The 15,118-nt window shown below is 58.4% G+C and overlaps 1 protein-coding gene across 1 annotated transcript in view; it reads right to left on the reverse strand.

The window, feature by feature from the left end:
• The window catches only part of MAN1A2 (mannosidase alpha class 1A member 2), a 71,384-nt gene that overhangs the window by 19,582 nt on the left and 36,684 nt on the right, over nt 1-15,118 (reverse strand). The gene's annotated exons all lie outside the window — the stretch shown is intronic.

Genomic DNA, 15,118 nt, shown 5'->3' on the forward strand with positions numbered 1-15,118 from the left:
CAGAGCCGTCCCACATCGTCCCCGAGCTCCTCCAAATGCCAGATGCAGCAGAGCCGCCCCAGAACATCCCCGAGCATCTCCATGTGCCAGATGCAGCAGAGCCGCCCCACATCATCCCCGAGCTCCTCCATGTGCCAGATACAGCAGAGCCACCTCACATCATCCCCGAGCTCCTCCATGTGCCAGATACAGCAGAGCCACCCCACATCATCCCCGAGCTCCTCCATGTGCCAGATGCAGAAGGGCCGCCCCACATCATCCTCGAGCTCCTCCATGTGCCAGATACAGCAGAGCGGCCCCACATCATCCCCGAGCTCCTCCATGTGCCAGATGCAGCAGAGCCGCCCACATCATCCCCGAGCTCCTCCATGTGCCAGATGCAGCAGAGCCGCCCCACATCATCCCCGAGCTCCTCCATGTGCCAGATGCAGCAGAGCCACCGCACATCATCCGCGAGCTCCTCCATGTGCCAGATACAGCAGAGCCGCCCCACATCATCCCCGAGCTCCTCCATGTGCCAGATGCAGCAGAGCCGCCCCACATCATCCCCGAGATCCTCCATGTGCCAGATACAGTAGAGCCGCCCCACATCATCCCCGAGCTCCTCCATGTGCCAGATGCAGCAGAGCCGCCCCACATCATCCCCGAGCTCCTCGATGTGCCAGATGCAGCAGAGCCGCCCCACATCATCCCCGAGCTCCTCCATGTGCCAGACGCAGCAGAGCCGCCCCACATCATCCCCGAGCTCCTCCATGTGCCAGATGCAGCAGAGCCGCCCCACATCATCCCCGAGCTCCTCCATGTGCCAGATGCAGCAGAGCCGCCCCACATCATCCCCGAGCTCCACCATGTGCCAGATACAGCAGAGCCCCAGATCATCCCCGAGCTCCTCCATGTGCCAGATGCAACAGAGCCCCAGATCATCCCCGAGCTCCTCCATGTGCCAGATGCAAGAGCCCCAGATCATCCCCGAGCTCCTCCATGTGCCAGATGCAACAGAGCCCCAGATAATCCCCGAGCTCCTCCATGTGCCAGATGCAGCAGAGCCGCCCCACATCATCCCCGAGCTTCTCCATGTGCCAGATGCAACAGAGCCCCAGATCATCCCCGAGCTCCTCCATGTGCCAGATGCAAGAGAGCCACCCCACATCGTCCCCGAGCTCCTCCATGTGCCAGATACAGCAGAGCCACCCCACATCGTCCCCGAGCTCCTCCATGTGCCAGATACAGCAGAGCCACCCCACATCGTCCCCGAGCTCCTCCATGTGCCAGATACAGCAGAGCCGCCCCACATCATCCCCGAGCTCCTCCACGTGCCAGATACAGCAGAGCCACCCCACATCATCCCCGAGCTCCTCCACGTGCCAGATGCAGCAGAGCCACACCACATCATCCCCGAGTTCCTCCATGTGCCAGATACAGCAGAGCCACCCCACATCATCCCCGAGCTCCTCCATGTGCCAGATACAGCAGAGCCACCCCACATCATCTCCGAGTTCCTCCATGTGCCAGATACAGCAGAGCCACCCCACATCATCCCCGAGCTCCTCCATGTGCCAGATACAGCAGAGCCGCCCCACATCATCCCCGAGCTCCTCCATGTGCCAGATACAGCAGAGCCGCCCCACATCATCCCCGAGCTCCTCCATGTGCCAGATACAGCAGAGCCGCCCCACATCATCCCCGAGCTCCTCCATGTGTCAGATGCAGCAGAGCCGCCCCACATCATCCCCGAGCTCCTCCATGTGCCAGATGCAGCAGAACCGCCCCAGAACATCCCCGAGCTCCTCCATGTGCCAGATGCAGCAGAGCCACCCCACATCATCCCCGAGCTCCTCCATGTGCCAGATGCAGCAGAGCCGCCCCAGAACATCCCCGAGCTCCTCCATGTGCCAGATACAGCAGAGCCGCCCCACATCATCCCCGAGCTCCACCATGTGCCAGATACAGCAGAGCCGCCCCACATCATCCCCGAGCTCCTCCATGTGCCAGATGCAGCAGAGCCGCCCCACATCATCCCCGAGCTCCTCCATGTGCCAGATGCAGCAGAGCCGCCCCACATCATCCCCGAGCTGCTCCATGTGCCAGATGCAACAGAGCCCCAGATCATCCCCGAGCTCCTCCATGTGCCAGATGCAGCAGAGCCACCCCACATCATCCCCGAGCTCCTCCATGTGCCAGATGCAGCAGAGCCGCCCCACATCATCCCCGAGCTCCTCCATGTGCCAGATGCAGCAGAGCCGCCCCACATCGTCCCGGAGCTCCTCCATGTGCCAGATGCAGCAGAGCCGCCCCAGAACATCCCCGAGCTCCTCCATGTGCCAGATACAGCAGAGCCCCAGAACATCGCCGAGCTCCTCCATGTGCCAGATACAGCAGAGTCCCAGAACATCGCCGAGCTCCTCCATGTGCCAGATACAGCAGAGCCCCAGAACATCCCCGAGCTCCTCCATGTGCCAGAAACAGCAGAGCCACCCCACATCATCCCCGAGCTCCTCCATGTGCTAGATGCAGCAGAGCCGACCCACATCATCCCCGAGCTCCTCCATGTGCCAGATGCAGCAGAGCCGCCCCACATCATCCCCGAGCTCCTCCATGTGCCAGATGCAGCAGAGCCACCCCACATCATCCCCGAGCTCCTCCATGTGCCAGATACAGCAGAGCCGCCCCACATCATCCCCGAGCTCCTCCATGTGCCAGATGCAGCAGAGCCGCCCCACATCATCCCCGAGCTCCTCCATGTGCCAGATGCAGCAGAGCCACCCCACATCGTCCCCGAGCTCCTCCATGTGCCAGATGCAGCAGAGCCGCCCCACATCATCCCCGAGCTCCTCCATGTGCCAGATGCAGCAGAGCCGCCCCACATCATCCCCGAGCTCCTCCATGTGCCAGATGCAGCAGAGCCGCCCCACATCATCCCCGAGCTCCTCCATGTGCCAGATGCAGAGCCGCCCCACTTCATCCCCGAGCTCCTCCATGTGCCAGATGCAGCAGAGCCACCCCACATCATCCCCGAGCTCCTCCATGTGCCAGATGCAGCAGAGCCGCCCCACATCCTCCCCGAGCTCCTCCATGTGCCAGATGCAGCAGAGCCACCCCACATCCTCCCCGAGCTCCTCCATGTGCCAGATACAGCAGTGCCGCCCCACATCATCCCCGAGCTCCTCCATGTGCCAGATACAGCAGAGCCACCTCACATCATCCCCGAGCTCCTCCATGTGCCAGATACAACAGAGCCCCAGATCATCCCCGAGCTCCTCCATGTGCCAGATGCAGCAGAGCCGCCCCACATCATCCCCGAGCTCCTCCATGTGCCAGATGCAGCAGAGCCGCCCCACATCATCCCCGAGCTCCTCCATGTGCCAGATACAGCAGAGCCACCTCACATCATCCCCGAGCTCCCCCATGTGCCAGATACAGCAGAGCCCCAGATCATCCCCGAGCTCCTCCATGTGCCAGATGCGGCAGAGCCGCCCCACATCATCCCCGAGCTCCTCCATGTGCCAGATGCAGCAGAGCCGCCCCACATCATCCCCGAGCTCCTCCATGTGCCAGATACAGCAGAGCCACCCCACATCATCCCAAAGCTCCTCCATGTGCCAGATACAGCAGAGCCCCAGATCATCCCCGAGCTCCTCCATGTGCCAGATACAGCAGAGCCACCCCACATCATCCCCGAGCTCCTCCATGTGCCAGATACAGCAGAGCCGCCCCACATCGTCCCCGAGCTCCTCCATTGCCAGATGCAGCAGAGCCGCCCCACATCATCCCCGAGCTCCTCCATGTGCCAGATACAGCAGAGCCACCCCACATCATCCCCGAGCTCCTCCATGTGCCAGATACAGCAGAGCCACCCCACATCATCCCCGAGCTCCTCCATGTGCCAGATGCAGAAGGGCCGCCCCACATCATCCCCGAGCTCCTCCATGTGCCAGATACAGCAGAGCCCCAGAACATCCCCGAGCTCCTCCATGTGCCAGAAACAGCAGAGCCACCCCACATCATCCCCGAGCTCCTCCATGTGCTAGATGCAGCAGAGCCGCCCCACATCATCCCCGAGCTCCTCCATGTGCCAGATGCAGCAGAGCCGCCCCACATCATCCCCGAGCTCCTCCATGTGCCAGATGCAGCAGAGCCGCCCCACATCATCCCCGAGCTCCTCCATGTGCCAGATGCAGCAGAGCCGCCCCACATCATCCCCGAGCTCCTCCATGTGCCAGATGCAGCAGAGCCGCCCCACATCATCCCCGAGCTCCTCCATGTGCCAGATGCAGCAGAGCCGCCCCACATCATCCCCGAGCTCCTCCATGTGGCAGATACAGCAGAGCCACCTCACATCATCCCCGAGCTCCTCCATGTGCCAGATTCAGCAGAGCCCCAGATCATCCCCGAGCTCCTCCATGTGCCAGATACAGCAGAGCCGCCCCACATCATCCCCGAGCTCCTCCATGTGCCAGACGCAGCAGAGCCACCCCACATCATCCCCGAGCTGCTCCATGTGCCAGATGCAACAGAGCCCCAGATCATCCCCGAGCTCCTCCATGTGCCAAATGCAGCAGAGCCACCCCACATCATCCCCGAGCTCCTCCATGTGCCAGATACAGCAGAGCCGCCCCAGAACATCCCCGAGCTCCTCCATGTGCCAGATGCAGCAGAGCCGCCCCACATCATCCCCGAGCTCCTCCATGTGCCAGATGCAGCAGAGCCGCCCCACATCGTCCCCGAGCTCCTCCATGTGCCAGATACAGCAGAGCCCCAGATCATCCCCGAGCTCCTCCATGTGCCAGATACAGCAGAGCCCCAGATCATCCCCGAGCTCCTCCATGTGCCAGATACAGCAGAGCCACCCCACATCATCCCCGAGCTCCTCCATGTGCCAGATGCAGCAGAGCCGCCCCACATCATCCCCGAGCTCCTCCATGTGCCAGATACAGCAGAGCCACCCCACATCATCCCCGAGCTCCTCCATGTGCCAGATACAGCAGAGCCACCCCACATCATCCCCGAGCTCCTCCATGTGCCAGATGCAGAAGAGCCGCCCACATCATCCGCGAGCTCCTCCATGTGCCAGATACAGCAGAGCCGCCCCACATCATCCCCGAGCTCCTCCATGTGCCAGATGCAGCAGAGCCGCCCCACATCATCCCCGAGATCCTCCATGTGCCAGATACAGTAGAGCCGCCCCACATCATCCCCGAGCTCCTCCATGTGCCAGATGCAGCAGAGCCGCCCCACATCATCCCCGACCTCCTCGATGTGCCAGATGCAGCAGAGCCGCCCCACATCATCCCCGAGCTCCTCCATGTGCCAGATCCAGCAGAGCCACCCCACATCATCCCCGAGCTCCACCATGTGCCAGATGCAGCAGAGCCCCAGATCATCCCCGAACTCCTCCATGTGCCAGATGCAACAGAGCCCCAGATCATCCCCGAGCTCCTCCATGTGCCAGATGCAAGAGCCCCAGATCATCCCCGAGCTCCTCCATTTGCCAGATGCAACAGAGCCCCAGATCATCCCCGAGCTCCTCCATGTGCCAGATGCAACAGAGCCACCCCACATCGTCCCCGAGCTCCTCCATGTGCCAGATACAGCAGAGCCACCCCACATCGTCCCCGAGCTCCTCCATGTGCCAGATACAGCAGAGCCGCCCCACATCATCCCCGAGCTCCTCCATGTGCCAGATACAGCAGAGCCACCCCACATCATCCCCGAGCTCCTTCATGTGCCAGATGCAGCAGAGCCACCCCACATCATCCCCGAGTTCCTCCATGTGCCAGATACAGCATAGCCACCCCACATCATCCCCGAGCTCCTCCATGTGCCAGATACAGCAGAGTCACCCCACATCATCCCCGAGTTCCTCCATGTGCCAGATACAGCAGAGCCACCCCACATCATCCCCGAGCTCCTCCATGTGCCAGATACAGCAGAGCCGCCCCACATCATCCCCGAGCTCCTCCATGTGCCAGATACAGCAGAGCCGCCCCACATCATCCCCGAGCTCCTCCATGTGCCAGATGCAGCAGAACCGCCCCAGAACATCCCCGAGCTCCTCCATGTGCCAGATGCAGCAGAGCCACCCCACATCATCCCCCAGCTCCCCCATGTGCCAGATGCAGCAGAGCCACCCCACATCATCCCCGAGCTCCACCATGTGCCAGATACAGCAGAGCCGCCCCAGAACATCCCCGAGCTCCTCCATGTGCCAGATGCAGCAGAGCCGCCCCACATCATCCCCGAGCTCCTCCATGTGCCAGATGCAGCAGAGCCGCCCCACATCATCCCCGAGCTCCTCCATGTGCCAGACGCAGCAGAGCCGCCCCACATCATCCCCGAGCTCCTGCATGTGCCAGATGCAGCAGAGCTGCCCCACATCATCCCCGAGCTCCTCCATGTGCCAGATGCAGCAGAGCCGCCCCACATCATCCCCGAGCTCCTCCATGTGCCAGACGCAGCAGAGACGCCCCACATCATCCCCGAGCTGCTCCATGTGCCAGATGCAACAGAGCCCCAGATCATCCCCGAGCTCCTCCATGTGCCAGATGCAGCAGAGCCACCCCACATCATCCCCGAGCTCCTCCATGTGCCAGATGCAGCAGAGCCGCCCCACATCATCCCCGAGCTCCTCCATGTGCCAGATGCAGCAGAGCCGCCCCACATCGTCCCGGAGCTCCTCCATGTGCCAGATGCATCAGAGCCGCCCCAGAACATCCCCGAGATCCTCCATGTTCCAGATGCAGCAGAGCCGCCCCAGAACATCGCCGAGCTCCTCCATGTGCCAGATACAGCAGAGCCCCAGAACATCCCCGAGCTCCTCCATGTGCCAGAAACAGCAGAGCCACCCCACATCATCCCCGAGCTCCTCCATGTGCTAGATGCAGCAGAGCCGCCCCACATCATCCCCGAGCTCCTCCATGTGCCAGATGCAGCAGAGCCGCCCCACATCATCCCCGAGCTCCTCCATGTGCCAGATGCAGCAGAGCCGCCCCACATCATCCCCGAGCTCCTCCATGTGCTAGATGCAGCAGAGCCGCCCCACATCATCCCCGAGCTCCTCCATGTGCCAGATGCAGCAGAGCCGCCCCACATCATCCCCGAGCTCCTCCATGTGCCAGATACAGCAGAGCCACCCCACATCATCCCCGAGCTCCTCCATGAGACAGATACAGCAGAGCCCCAGATCATCCCCGAGCTCCTCCATGTGCCAGATACAGCAGAGCCACCCCACATCATCCCCGAGCTCCTCCATGTGCCAGATACAGCAGAGCCGCCCCACATCATCCCCGAGCTCCTCCATGTGCCAGATGCAGCAGAGCCGCCCCACATCGTCCCCGAGCTCCTCCATGTGCCAGATACAGCAGAGCCGCCCCACATCATCCCCGAGCTCCTCCATGTGCCAGATACAGTAGAGCCGCCCCACATCATCCCCGAGCTCCTCCATGTGCCAGATACAGCAGAGCCGCCCCACATTATCCCCGAGCTCCTCCATGTGCCAGATACAGTAGAGCCGCCCCACATCATCCCCGAGCTCCTCCATGTGCCAGATGCAGCAGAGCCACCCCACATCATCCCCGAGCTCCTCCATGTGCCAGATACAGCAGAGCCGCCCCACATCATCCCCGAGCTCCTCCATGTGCCAGATGCAGCAGAGCCACCCCACATCATCCCCGAGCTCCTCCATGTGCCAGATACAGCAGAGCCGCCCCACATCATCCCCGAGCTCCTCGATGTGCCAGATGCAGCAGAGCCGCCCCACATTATCCCCGAGCTCCTCCATGTGCCAGATGCAGCAGAGCCGCCCCACATCATCCCCGAGCTCCTCCATGTGCCAGATGCAGCAGAGCCGCCCCACATCATCCCCGAGCTCCTCCATGTGCCAGATGCAGCAGAGCCGCCCCACATCATCCCCGAGCTCCTCCATGTGCCAGATGCAGCAGAGCCACCCCACATCATCCCCGAGCTCCTCCATGTGCCAGATGCAGCAGAGCCGCCCCACATCATCCCCGAGTTCCTCCATGTGCCAGATACAGCAGAGCCACCCCACATCATCCCCGAGCTCCTCCATGTGCCAGATGCAGCAGAGCCGCCCCACATCATCCCCGAGCTCCTCCATGTGCCAGATACAGCAGAGCCACCCCACATCATCCCCGAGCTCCTCCATGTGCCAGATGCAGCAGAGCCGCCCCACATCATCCCCGAGCTCCACCATGTGCCAGATGCAGCAGAGCCGCCCCACATCATCCCCGAGCTCCTCCATGTGCCAGATGCAGCAGAGCCGCCCCACATCCTCCCCGAGCTCCTCCATGTGCCAGATACAGCAGAGCCGCCCCACATCATCCCCGAGCTCCTCCATGTGCCAGATACAGCAGAGCCACCTCACATCATCCCCGAGCTCCTCCATGTGCCAGATACAACAGAGCCCCAGATCATCCCCGAGCTCCTCCATGTGCCAGATGCAGCAGAGCCGCCTCACATCATCCCCGAGCTCCTCCATGTGCCAGATGCAGCAGAGCCGCCCCACATCATACCCGAGCTCCTCCATGTGCCAGATACAGCAGAGCCACCTCACATCATCCCCGAGCTCCTCCATGTGCCAGATACAGCAGAGCCCCAGATCATCCCCAAGCTCCTCCATGTGCCAGATGCAGCAGAGCCGCCCCACATCATCCCCGAACTCCTCCATGTGCCAGATGCAGCAGAGCCGCCCCACATCATCCCCGAGCTCCTCCATGTGCCAGATACAGCAGAGCCACCCCACATCATCCCCGAGCTCCTCCATGTGCCAGATACAGCAGAGCCCCAGATCATCCCCGAGCTCCTCCATGTGCCAGATACAGCAGAGCCACCCCACATCATCCCCGAGCTCCTCCATGTGCCAGATACAGCAGAGCCGCCCCACATCGTCCCCGAGCTCCTCCATTGCCAGATGCAGCAGAGCCGCCCCACATCATCCCCGAGCTCCTCCATGTGCCAGATACAGCAGAGCCACCCCACATCATCCCCGAGCTCCTCCATGTGCCAGATACAGCAGAGCCACCCCACATCATCCCCGAGCTCCTCCATGTGCCAGATGCAGAAGGGCCGCCCCACATCATCCCCGAGCTCCTCCATGTGCCAGATACAGCAGAGCCCCAGAACATCCCCGAGCTCCTCCATGTGCCAGAAACAGCAGAGCCGCCCCACATCATCCCCGAGCTCCTCCATGTGCTAGATGCAGCAGAGCCGCCCCACATCATCCCCGAGCTCCTCCATGTGCCAGATGCAGCAGAGCCGCCCCACATCATCCCCGAGCTCCTCCATGTGCCAGATGCAGCAGAGCCGCCCCACATCATCCCCGAGCTCCTCCATGTGCCAGATGCAGCAGAGCCGCCCCACATCATCCCCGAGCTCCTCCATGTGCCAGATGCAGCAGAGCCGCCCCACATCATCCCCGAGCTCCTCCATGTGCCAGATGCAGCAGAGCCGCCCCACATCATCCCCGAGCTCCTCCATGTGGCAGATACAGCAGAGCCACCTCACATCATCCCCGAGCTCCTCCATGTGCCAGATTCAGCAGAGCCCCAGATCATCCCCGAGCTCCTCCATGTGCCAGACGCAGCAGAGCCACCCCACATCATCCCCGAGCTCCTCCATGTGCCAGACGCAGCAGAGCCACCCCACATCATCCCCGAGCTGCTCCATGTGCCAGATGCAACAGAGCCCCAGATCATCCCCGAGCTCCTCCATGTGCCAAATGCAGCAGAGCCACCCCACATCATCCCCGAGCTCCTCCATGTGCCAGATACAGCAGAGCCGCCCCAGAACATCCCCGAGCTCCTCCATGTGCCAGATGCAGCAGAGCCGCCCCACATCATCCCCGAGCTCCTCCATGTGCCAGACGCAGCAGAGCCGCCCCACATCATCCCCGAGCTGCTCCATGTGCCAGATGCAACAGAGCCCCAGATCATCCCCGAGCTCCTCCATGTGCCAGATGCAGCAGAGCCACCCCACATCATCCCCGAGCTCCTCCATGTGCCAGATGCAGCAGAGCCGCCCCACATCATCACCGAGCTCCTCCATGTGCCAGATGCAGCAGAGCCGCCCCACATCGTCCCGGAGCTCCTCCATGTGCCAGATGCAGCAGAGCCGCCCCACATCGTCCCGGAGCTCCTCCATGTGCCAGATGCATCAGAGCCGCCCCAGAACATCCCCGAGATCCTCCATGTTCCAGATGCAGCAGAGCCGCCCCAGAACATCGCCGAGCTCCTCCATGTGCCAGATACAGCAGAGCCCCAGAACATCCCCGAGCTCCTCCATGTGCCAGAAACAGCAGAGCCACCCCACATCATCCCCGAGCTCCTCCATGTGCTAGATGCAGCAGAGCTGCCCCACATCATCCCCGAGCTCCTCCATGTGCCAGATGCAGCAGAGCCGCCCCACATCATCCCCGAGCTCCTCCATGTGCCAGATGCAGCAGAGCCGCCCCACATCATCCCCGAGCTCCTCCATGTGCTAGATGCAGCAGAGCCGCCCCACATCATCCCCGAGCTCCTCGATGTGCCAGATGCAGCAGAGCCGCCCCACATCATCCCCGAGCTCCTCCATGTGCCAGATGCAGCAGAGCCGCCCCACATCATCCCCGAGCTCCTCCATGTGCCAGATGCAGCAGAGCCGCCCCACATCATCCCCGAGCTCCTCCATGTGCCAGATACAGCAGAGCCACCCCACATCATCCCCGAGCTCCTCCATGTGCCAGATGCAGCAGAGCCGCCCCACATCATCCCCGAGCTCCTCCATGTGCCAGATGCAGCAGAGCCGCCCCACATCATCCCCGAGCTCCTCCATGTGCCAGATGCAGCAGAGCCGCCCCACATCATCCCCGAGCTCCTCCATGTGCCAGATGCAGCAGAGCCGCCCCACATCGTCCCGGAGCTCCTCCATGTGCCAGATGCATCAGAGCCGCCCCAGAACATCCCCGAGATCCTCCATGTTCCAGATGCAGCAGAGCCGCCCCAGAACATCGCCGAGCTCCTCCATGTGCCAGATACAGCAGAGCCCCAGAACATCCCCGAGCTCCTCCATGTGCCAGAAACAGCAGAGCCACCCCACATCATCCCCGAGCTCCTCCATGTGCTAGATGCAGCAGAGCCGCCCCACATCATCCCCGAGCTCCTCCACGTGCCAGATGCAGCAGAGCCGCCCCACATCATCCCCGAGCTCCTCCATGTGCCAGATGCAGCAGAGCCGCCCCACATCATCCCCGAGCTCCTCCATGTGCTAGATGCAGCAGAGCCGCCCCACATCATCCCCGAGCTCCTCGATGTGCCAGATGCAGCAGAGCCGCCCCACATCATCCCCGAGCTCCTCCATGTGCCAGATGCAGCAGAGCCGCCCCACATCATCCCCGAGCTCCTCCATGTGCCAGATGCAGCAGAGCCGCCCCACATCATCCCCGAGCTCCTCCATGTGCCAGATACAGCAGAGCCACCCCACATCATCCCCGAGCTCCTCCATGTGCCAGATGCAGCAGAGCCGCCCCACATCATCCCCGAGCTCCTCCATGTGCCAGATGCAGCAGAGCCACCCCACATCATCCCCGAGCTCCTCCATGTGCCAGATGCAGCAGAGCCGCCCCACATCATCCCCGAGCTCCTCCATGTGCCAGATACAGCAGAGCCACCCCACATCATCCCCGAGCTCCTCCATGTGCCAGATACAGCAGAGCCCCAGAACATCCCCGAGATCCTCCATGTGCCAGATACAGCAGAGCCCCAGATCATCCCCGAGCTCCTCGATGTGCCAGATACAGCAGAGCCGCCCCACATCATCCCCGAGCTCCTCGATGTGCCAGATACAGCAGAGCTCTGGGCTCTGTGTTTGCCATTTGCATTATCTGTCTCCTGAATTTGTCATCAGTTTTCCTCTTGTGGTCGTGTCCAAGGAGGTCGTCTACAGCCCCACAGACCTTACACTTCTGAGTAATATGTGCAGCTGTAGGAGACGTCTTATAACCTTTACTTCTAACATGTTTGTTGTCTATAATGTTCTCTCTCCTTCACCTGTGATGATAATTACAGGACGCACCTTAGTGTCACAGTCCCTGCAGTCACATTACTGCCAGTCTTTTCTAGGGAACCATCTTTTGTCTTCAGGCCGCTTCATTAGTTAGTTACATTGTTTGGTTGATCCTCATTATTGATATTCGGGAAGTTTACAGTTAGTCTATGTGCACACGATGCAGAAATGAAGCAGAAAATTTCTGCATCATTTCTGCATGTCCCTGGCAGAAAAAACGCATGCAGATTGTGCATGCGTTTTTCCTGCAGAATACATGCGGATTCACATGCGTTTCCGCATGCAGATTGACAAGCGCTTTCCAGGCGATGTTAGCATCACCTGGAAAGTGCTTGATAACTAGGTCACACTATATAAATCCATGTAAACAGCATGGATTTATATAGTGTGACCCGAGAGAGTGTATATACTTACCTCCGATGGCCCGCGCTGTCCTGCTCAATCTGTTCTCCCTCGCCGGCAACTTTGAATTGAAAGACCTGCCGACGTCAGCGTCACGTGACCCGTCACATGACTCTGACATCACCGCAGGTCCTACAACTCACTGCAAGTGCCGGAAACCAAGCGGGAGCGCTGTGTGGGTCGACAGATGGTAAGAATACATTTAGTTCACACGATGCGTATTTCATGCGTTTCCGCGGCGTTTTTGCAGTTGCGTAAACGCCGCGGAAACGCATGAAAAACGCATGGTAGAAGGGAAGCAATGTTCCCCAATGGAAATCCGCATGTGCTGTGCCCATGATGCGGATTTTTCCGCAGCGTTAACGCTGCGGTCAAAAATCCGCAGCATGTCAATTAATTTTGCGGAAACGCGGCGATTTCGCCGCCATTGACTGGCATTAGAACGCGCCAATTCCGCAAGACAGCATTTGTACTTGCGTAATTGGTGCGTTCTAATGTGCGGATGGTACCTGAGTGTGGAGGAGAGGAGAGTCTCATCCACACCCAGGTACCATTAAAAAAGCTGTAAAAGAAGAATAAAATAAAAAATAAATGTATACTTACCATCTGTCGGCCCGCACAGCGCTCCCGCTTGGTTCCCGGCACTTGCAGTGAGTTGTAGGACCTGCGGTGACGTCAGAGTCATGTGACGGGTCACGTGACGCTGACGTCGGCAGGTCTTTCAATTCAAAGTTGCCGGCGAGGGAGAACAGATTGAGCGGGACACCGGGGGCCATCAGAGGTAAGTATATACACTCTCTCGGTTCACACTGTATAAATCCATGCTGTTTGCATGGATTTATATAGTGTGACCTAGTTATCAAGCACTTTCCAGGTGATGCTAACATCGCCTGGAAAGCGCTTGTCAATCTGCATGTGGATCCGCATGTATTCTGCAGGAAAAACGCATGCACAATCTGCATGCGTTTTTTCTGCCAGGGAGATGCAGAAATGATGCAGAAATTTTCTGCTTCATTTCTGCATTGTGTGCATATACCCTTAATATTACTCATTATTGTCCGGTTACTTCAGAGATTATTGTGGGGTTTTCTTACCTTACCAGAAGGGACCAACAATTGTGTCCATGTGTGTAATGACTCTATATAATAGATCCCTCTGTGTGTAATGACTCTATATAATAGATCCCTCTGTGTGTAATGACTCTATATAATAGATCCCTCTGTGTGTAATGACTCTATATAATAGATCGCTCTGCGTGTAATGACTCTATATAATAGATCCCTCTGTGTGTAATGACTCTATATAATAGATCCCTCTGTGTGTAATGACTCTATATAATAGATCCCTCTGTGTGTAATGACTCTATATAATAGATCCCTCTGTGTGTAATGACTCTATATAATAGATCGCTCTGCGTGTAATGACTCTATATAATAGATCCCTCTGCGTGTAATGACTCTATATAATAGATCCCTCTGCGTGTAATGACTCTCTATAATAGATCCCTCTGCGTGTAATGACTCTATATAACAGATCCCTCTGTGTGTAATGACTCTATATAACAGATCCCTCTGCGTGTAATGACTCTATAGAATAGATCCCTCTGCGTGTAATGACTCTATAGAATAGATCCCTCTGCGTGTAATGACTCTATATAACAGATCCCTCTGCGTGTAATGACTCTATATAACAGATCCCTCTGCGTGTAATGACTCTATATAACAGATCCCTCTGCGTGTAATGACTCTATATAACAGATCCCTCTGCGTGTAATGACTCTATATAACAGATCCCTCTGCGTGTAATGACTCTCTATAACAGATCGCTCTGCGTGTAATGACTCTCTATAATAGATCCCTCTGCGTGTAATGACTCTCTATAATAGATCCCTCTGCGTGTAATGACTCTCTATAATAGATCCCTCTGCGTGTAATGACTCTCAATAATAGATCCCTCTGCGTGTAATGACTCTCTATAATAGATCCCTCTGCGTGTAATGACTCTCTATAATAGATCCCTCTGCGTGTAATGACTCTCTATAATAGATCCCTCTGCGTGTAATGACTCTCTATAATAGATCCCTCTGCGTGTAATGACTCTCTATAATAGATCCCTCTGCGTGTAATGACTCTATAATAGATCCCTCTGCGTGTAATGACTCTCTATAATAGATCCCTCTGCGTGTAATGACTCTATAATAGATCCCTCTGCGTGTAATGACTCTCTATAATAGATCCCTCTGCGTGTAATGACTATATAATAGATCCCTCTGCGTGTAATGACTCTATATAATAGATCCCTCTGCGTGTAATGACTCTATATAATAGATCCCTCTGCGTGTAATGCCTCTATATAATAGATCCCTCTGTGTGTAATGACTCTATATAATAGATCCCTCTGTGTGATACAGTATGTATGTAGCATCCGTATATAAATCCCGGCAGCGCAGACGAGAGTTCATAGCTGTAACCATCGGCAATCACCCAACGAATGAACAAAATGCTGCCTATTCTTCAGGCGATCGCATGGTTTCCGGCTGAACCTTCTTCTCGGCAGCACATCTCCGGTGTAACCTGCTGATCTATTAGTGATCGTTCTGTCTCCATCATTGTTCCTCAACCGGTGTAAAGAGGTCGGAAAACCGGCACCGAACGACTAGAAG

Source organism: Phyllobates terribilis, unplaced genomic scaffold (genome assembly GCF_046119375.1).
Source record: "Phyllobates terribilis strain yellow unplaced genomic scaffold, ASM4611937v1 Scaffold_2__4_contigs__length_985480577, whole genome shotgun sequence".
Taxonomy (NCBI): Eukaryota; Metazoa; Chordata; class Amphibia; order Anura; family Dendrobatidae; genus Phyllobates; species Phyllobates terribilis.